Genomic DNA, 6881 nt, shown 5'->3' with positions numbered 1-6881 from the left:
ACTGGGAGCCCGCCTTCTCCTCCTGCAGCCTTCCAACTCCTTTCCCCAGCCCCACCCCCCACCCTCCTGCGGGCCCCGCCCTTCCCCTCCCCAGAACTCTCTGATTGGGTGACCGGGACCAGCCAGTTCCCGAAGCCTACTCCTTTCGTCCTCTCCCCGCCCACCTCCCTCTCCAGTCCCTCCTAGCACACGCGGAGAGGGACTGTGATTGTTCCATTTACATGTCACTCTTTGTGACGTTCCTGGCGGGGGCGGGAAAAAGGAGGGGGATGAAGTCGCTGCTGCAGAGGCTGAAACTAGGGGCTGAGCGGGGTTTTGGCTAAGTAAGGCGCGTGCGGTTGAAGCGCACACCTGGATTTCTTTCCTCCCAAGGCTGTAGCCCACCTGGCTGCGTTCTTTTAGGGAAGGCACTGTGTGAGCGGCCTGGAGCAGAGCCGCAGGCGCAGGCTTTAGGGCGTTGTTTCCTCGGGTTGGGGAAGAGATCGCGCCCTTCTGAGGAAGGGCCTAAGGAGAGTCATGGAAGGAGGGGCAGCGCAGTATCTTCCTATCCCCTCGCGGGGGCGGTTTCCTAAGCCGCGTGGCTCCCGGGCCTTCCCTCTCGGACCCAGGAATGCTCCTCCCACGGGGCCCGGCCCTCCCACGCGCCGCTGGTCCGGCTTCCCTGCCAGCAGGGTGGTTACATCAGCAGCCTGGAGGTGCTGAACTTCAGTCCTTGGGGCTTTTTTTTTTTTTTTTTTTTTGGAAAGGAGTCTCGCTCTGAAGCCCAGGCTGAAGTGCAGTGGCGCGCTCCTGGCTCACTGCAACCTCCGCCTCCCGGGTTTCAGTAGTTCTCTTGCTTCAGCCTCCCGAGTCGCCGGGACGACAGGCACACGCCACCACGCCCACCCAGTTTTTGTATTTTTAGTAGAGATGGGATTTCGTTATGGTGGCCAGGCTGGTCTCGGTCTCCTGATCTCAAGTGATCCACCTGCCTCGGCCTCCCAGTGTTGGCATTACAGGCGTGAGCCACCGCGCCGGGACCTTTGGGGCTTTTAAAGGAAGTGAATCCCGTTTCCTCCTCCCTAGACACTCTTCCCACAGTATTGTTCGGGTAATCTCACGCAATGGCTATCATTTCTAGAGGTTATTATTTTTGTTGTTGTTGAGACAAGAGTCTGTCTCCCAGGCTGGAGTTCAGTGTGACATGATCGTGGCTCACTACAGCCTCGACTTATAGGCTCAGTAGATTCTACCACCTTCCGAGTAGCCGGGACCACAGGCGCGCATCACCACGCCTCGCTAATTTTGTTTATCTTTTGTAGAGACTGAGTTCTCACCCTGTTGCCCAGGCTGCTCTCAAACTCCTGGGCTCAGACAATCCTCCCACCTGGGCCTCCCAAAGTGCTGGGATTACAGGCGTGAGCCACCGTGCCTGGCCTTTAGGAGATGTTTTTAAATGGCTTGTTAAAAATTATGCCTATTACTTTCGTATATCTTAGGCTGTGACCAGCCCAATATCCCTTTGACCAAGTCTTGCCAGATTAATCTTAGCCAGCAGCATGATCCTGTATCTACAGATACAATGTAAGAATGTAATTTTAAAATTTCTAAATGACCCCTTAAAAGCAGAAAGAAACATAATTTAATAAATACACTTAGTTCATTATGTCCAAAATCGTATTTCATCATGTAAGCAATATAAAGTTACTGATAATGTTTTACAGTTCTTTTGCACTAAGCCTTTGAAACCAGAGTGTGTCTTACACTTGCAGCATTTTTTTTCACACTGATCACATTTCAAGTACAACTCAGTAAGGACTCTAAATTTCTTGATTTTGAAATTATAACAGGACACTTTATATATTGGATTAATTTACTATATCTAATTGTCTTAAACTCGTTTCTTAGGAGTCAGGTTTAATTGAACACATACTTCCCTACATTGTCTAGGCTGTTACAAAGACAGAGAAGACTAAACTGTGACTTGCATTTCTTATTTTGTGCCCATAGGCCATTTGCACAGTCCTACCCCACCCCTCTGATCAAAGGCCTAAGAGACTTTTATCTAACACTAAACCTTTCCTGTTACTCCTGGGTTTCCGCAGCCCTCCTAGAACCTTATGTCTTGCTTCTCTAACAACACATTTGTAGCAGTAAGCTCTGGAGGAGGTGGGTTTATTTATTCTCATTTATTTATTTTTGAGATAAAGTCTTACTCTGTCACCCAGGCTAGACTGCAGTGGCGCAATCTTGACTCATTGCAAACTCTGCCTCCTGGGTTCAAGTGATTCCCCAGCCTCAGCCTCCTGAGTAGCTGGGATTACAGGCACCTGCCACCACGCCTGGCTAATTTTTCGCATTTTTTTTTTTTTTTAGTTTCACCATCTTGGCTAGGCTGGTTGCAAACTCCTGACCTTGTGATACAGAGGTGAGTTTATAGAAGAAATCTTGCTATTACCCATACTGAAAAGCGATCTTTTCCTTCCCTACCTTCCCAATTAGGCACAATTTTCACTGATTTACTACTACATTCACACCCTTTTTGAGATATGCCTTAAGGACTCATTTCATGATATTTTGTTAAAGGTATTAAATCTTGTTTAATGTACCAGTGAACAGCTTGTACAACTAAACATTTACTTACAGAATATACAAAAATATTTGCTGTCTGATATTTCAGTTTAAACAATAACTATTATTTGAAGGGAAGAACTTCTAAAAAAAAAATAAAAATCCAATCAAGGGAGAAAGCCAAAACATACAGCAGCCACTCCCAGGATATGTTTGTCATTGGAATGAAATACAAATGAAACTCTTGAAAGTCCTTCTCACCACCTCTTTTAATGAGTTATCATGTAATGCTCACTCCTTAGTCTGAAATTATCTTCCCAAGAACCCAAAGCAAAAGCTGTAGCAGGAGTGAAGTTCACCACACATTTTTCTTTTGAGAGGGGGACATGTAAGAAATAGATTCATGTATGGGGGAGGGGCGGGGGGGTGGGGAGGTGGGAAGAGATAGCATGGGGAGAAATGACAGATACAGGTGAGGGGACGGAAGGAAGCAAAGCACACTGCCATGTGTGTACCTATGCAACAATCTTGCATGTTCATCACATGTACCCCAAAACCTAAAACGCAATAAAAAAAAAAAGACAAAAAAAAAAAAAGAAATAGATTCATGTAGATAAGTTGCACAAAGATCCACTTGACTAAGATTTTTTAAAATGCTAAATGCTTTAATTTAGGTGTTTATAATATAAAATTGCTTTCTACTGCATTCTCACATAATAAATGAGGTTTCATGAGTTCCTGTACACAAATATACATATTCATGCATTAATTTATATTTGATCAATGTTGTGATTTATGAATAAGGCAGGAGATATTGAAGGTCACAGACCTTCCCATTTGGGTCTACATTTATTGTCTTGTATTAAATCTTGTTTATGAAGCAACTTTGAGATTTGCTTTTGCTCTAAATATAATGACTGGGATTCTTTCATTTAAATATATCAAACCTCCCAATCCCTTCTATCTCCCTCAGTCGTGCCATGCACTAATTTGCACTTGAAGTGAGTTTCCCTTTTATTTCTGTGGTGCTGTTGATGACACAGTTTGACACATGGAGGGTGGTGGGGAAGAAGAGTTTTAAGGATCTTAAAACAAAAAACCTACAGCATTGGCACTGCCCTTTATCAAATCGGGGGTTGACTGCTGAACTGGCCTTTTAAATGTATCCAATTGTAATATTAAGGTTGGAATAATTGCAAAGTAAATAAAGCTTAACAAGATGTTTGTCCTAGTAACAAAGTTGAGATAATTAGACAATAATTTTAATGCAATGCTGTAAAGACTGCTAGAAAAACATGGTGAAAGATTCTGCTGAGACCCTCAACCAGAAGCCAGAACTAAGCACATGCTTCCTTTTTAAAGCAGGACGAGTTTCTTTAGGGTGGGATGTCCCTCAGAAGTAGTAATACCCAGCTCCACCATATTTCTGCCTCTCCAGGACCATGCACATGCCATTCTCTTGCGTCGAATGGCTCATTGCCTTGGAACAAAGTCTTCTACATAGAATTCTAGGCCTTCCACACTTTGGTATCATTCTTTCAGGCGCTCCAAACTGTCACATAAACATACTCAAATCTCTCCCATATTAAGAGAAACTCTTCCTTGATAGCACATCCCCCTCTTGTTACCACCCTCTTTACTTTCAGTCAACTTCTCCATTCTGCTGTCTGCAGCCACTGCCCATTTCTTTTCCAAGCACTGCAGTGCAGCTGTGGCTCTTGCTGCTTCACTGAAATTATTCTCACCTTGTCAGTAAATCCACTGACCACTTTTTATCCTTATCCAGCTTAACCTTTCCATGGCAGGATTTGACACTATTGACTGCTCCTTAAAGCAATCTCTTCCTTTCCCTTCCTTGAGCTCTGCTTTTCTTCTTACTTCCATGGTCATGCCCTAGTCTCCTTAGCAGTCTCTGTGTTCCTATCACTCACATTTCGTATCCATCAGAGTCTGTCTCAGGCCTGCTTTTGCTTATTCTATAGTCTCCACCTAAAACTCTTATCCATTTCCAAGGCTTCTATTACCTTGTTAACAATTTCCAAATATTTATTGCTATTTCTTATCTCTCCACTGAGTTCCAGACTCACAAATCCCACTGTTTTACGGATACCTGCATTTGGCAATTCAAATTCAACTTCAGTTTAAACTCGTCTTCCCAAACAAATCTTCTCTGGTAAAATTGATTTTCAGCTTAACAGTGTGCTAGGTAGTGCCATTAGCTACTCCATTCTTTTGACAGAAGCCTGGTAGACGTTCTTGACTTCTTCTTTAACTCCTATAGCCAGCCAGCGATTAGGTTATAAGGGTCATACCAATTCTCAAATCCATCTCTTTCTGTATCTCTCCACTGTGATAGAATAAAAAAATGTATATTTGATCTTCATCCCTAATTTGTGGCACAGAGCTCCTAAAACTTCTGTAATTTCCTGAGTAATTGGTGGTGATAGGAGCATCTTTTGCTATAATATTTGATCTTCATCCCCAGTTCCTGACACAAAGCTTGTAAATCCCTTGGAATTTGATGAGTGATAGATGCATCCTTTGTTCTAATGAGGCAACTCTTGGTGGGTGGTGGACCTCTAGATAGCTTCAGGATGGGAGCTGGTCACCAGAAAGACCAAAACTTGATTAGAAACTTGGAACTTCCAGCCCCATCGTCCAAATTCTGGGGAGGAGGATGGGGATAGAGATTAAGTTAATAAACATGCATGTGTGATAAAACTTCCGTAAAAAAAAACCCTACATGATGGGATTCGGAGAGCTTCTGGATTAGTGAAGGCACACATGTACCGGGAGGGTAGTGCGCTCCAACTCTGCTAGGACAGGAGCTCTTGAGCACAGGATTCTTCCAGATCTGACCCTGTGTACCTCTTCATCTGGCTGTTCATTTGGATCCTTTATACTCAACCAGTAATAGTAAGATGCTTTTCTGAGTTCTGTGAACCACTCTAGCAAATATTTGCATCTTTGGGAACTCCTGACTTTGTAGCCAAATGGGATAGAAGTTTAGGTACCCTGGATATTCAATACTTGTGTTGGCATCTGAAGTGGGGCAGTCTTGTGGGACTGAGCCCTTAACCTATGGGATCTATGTTAACTCCAGGTAGTTAGTGCCAGAACTGAATTGAATTTTAAGACACCCACCTGATGTCTGGAAAGTTGGAGCATTGTTTGATTTGGAGACAAAACGCCACACATTTGGTGTTAGAAGCGCTGAGAGTAAAAACTGTTCAGAACCATCATGACCACAGTCTAGAAGGGAAGGACTAGCTCAGATTCTATTGGCTAGAAATGTAGGTTGGAAGAAATAAAATTTAAGCTGAGGCTAAAAAATATGTTGAGATGGGGAGGGCGGGATAGAAGGTAAGGGCTATCTGAGCAGAAAAGCACCACCAGCAAAGGCACAAAGATGAGATAGTACAATGTGTATTTCAAAAACGGCCAAAGGCTCAGATTAGCTGTAGTACTGAGTTTATTTGAAAGAATATCCATCTAGTTGGTCAGTCAGCAAGGACATACTGGCCCCTCCTAGGTACCAAGCACTATGGTAAAGATGGCTTGATCAAGATGAGAGAGAGAGAGAAAATTCAGTAACAATGATAAGTGTTGCTAGGGTAGTAGAGGTTGGAATGAGAGCCGATTGCAGGACATCTACCTTACCTAAAAGGTTAGGGAAGACATCCTAGAGGAAGTGATGTTGAAACTGAGCCCCCAAGGACAACTTGTATTAATGTTAGCTAAGCTAAGAGTGAAAGGAGAGGCTGGGTGTGGTGGCCTGTAATCCCAGCACTTTGGGAGGCCAACATGGAAGGATCCCCTGACATCAGGAGTTTGAGACCAGCCTGCCCAACATAGCGAAACCCCATCTCCACTAAAAAATACAAAAGTTAGCCTGGTGTGGTACTGGTGCCTGTAATCCCAGCTACTCGGGAGGGTGAGGCAGGAGAACTGCTTAAACTTGGGAGGCGGAGGTTGCAGTGAGCTGAGACTGTGCCACTGCACTCCAGCCCGGGCGACAGAACAAGACTCCATCTCAAAAAAAAAAAAGTAGTAAAGGGAAAAGAGCCATACTGCAGACCTGGAGGCATAAGAAGAGTATGTAGAATATATGAACGATTGCCAGAAGCCATTATTGTAAGGGCAATGCAAAAGGAAAACTGGCATGAATGAGGCTAAGAGGTAGACATAGCTTAGATGCAGGAGACCTTGTATGTTAGAAAATTTGGATGTTATCCTAAAGACAACAAAAAGGATTTTCAGGGAAGGAGAAGAAGCAATCCTGAATTAAAATCATTCCAGCTGCAGCAGCACAAGGAGTAGATGTAAGACCG

At 43.9% G+C, this 6881-nt stretch overlaps 1 long non-coding RNA gene across 1 annotated transcript in view; it reads left to right on the top strand.

Moving 5' to 3' along the window:
* Positions 1 to 96: 96 nt before the first annotated feature.
* The window catches only part of LOC141580776 (uncharacterized), a 33615-nt gene continuing 26830 nt past the window's right edge, over positions 97 to 6881 (top strand). Inside the window, exon 1 of the long non-coding RNA XR_012513093.1 lies at positions 97 to 2407. This is a non-coding gene — a long non-coding RNA (uncharacterized LOC141580776). The remainder of the gene's footprint in view (positions 2408 to 6881) is intronic.

This window comes from Saimiri boliviensis, chromosome 13 (assembly GCF_048565385.1).
Source record: "Saimiri boliviensis isolate mSaiBol1 chromosome 13, mSaiBol1.pri, whole genome shotgun sequence".
Classification (NCBI taxonomy): Eukaryota; Metazoa; Chordata; class Mammalia; order Primates; family Cebidae; genus Saimiri; species Saimiri boliviensis.
Note: the sequence above shows the minus strand (reverse complement) of the source record. Positions and strands in the feature narration are given on the sequence as shown.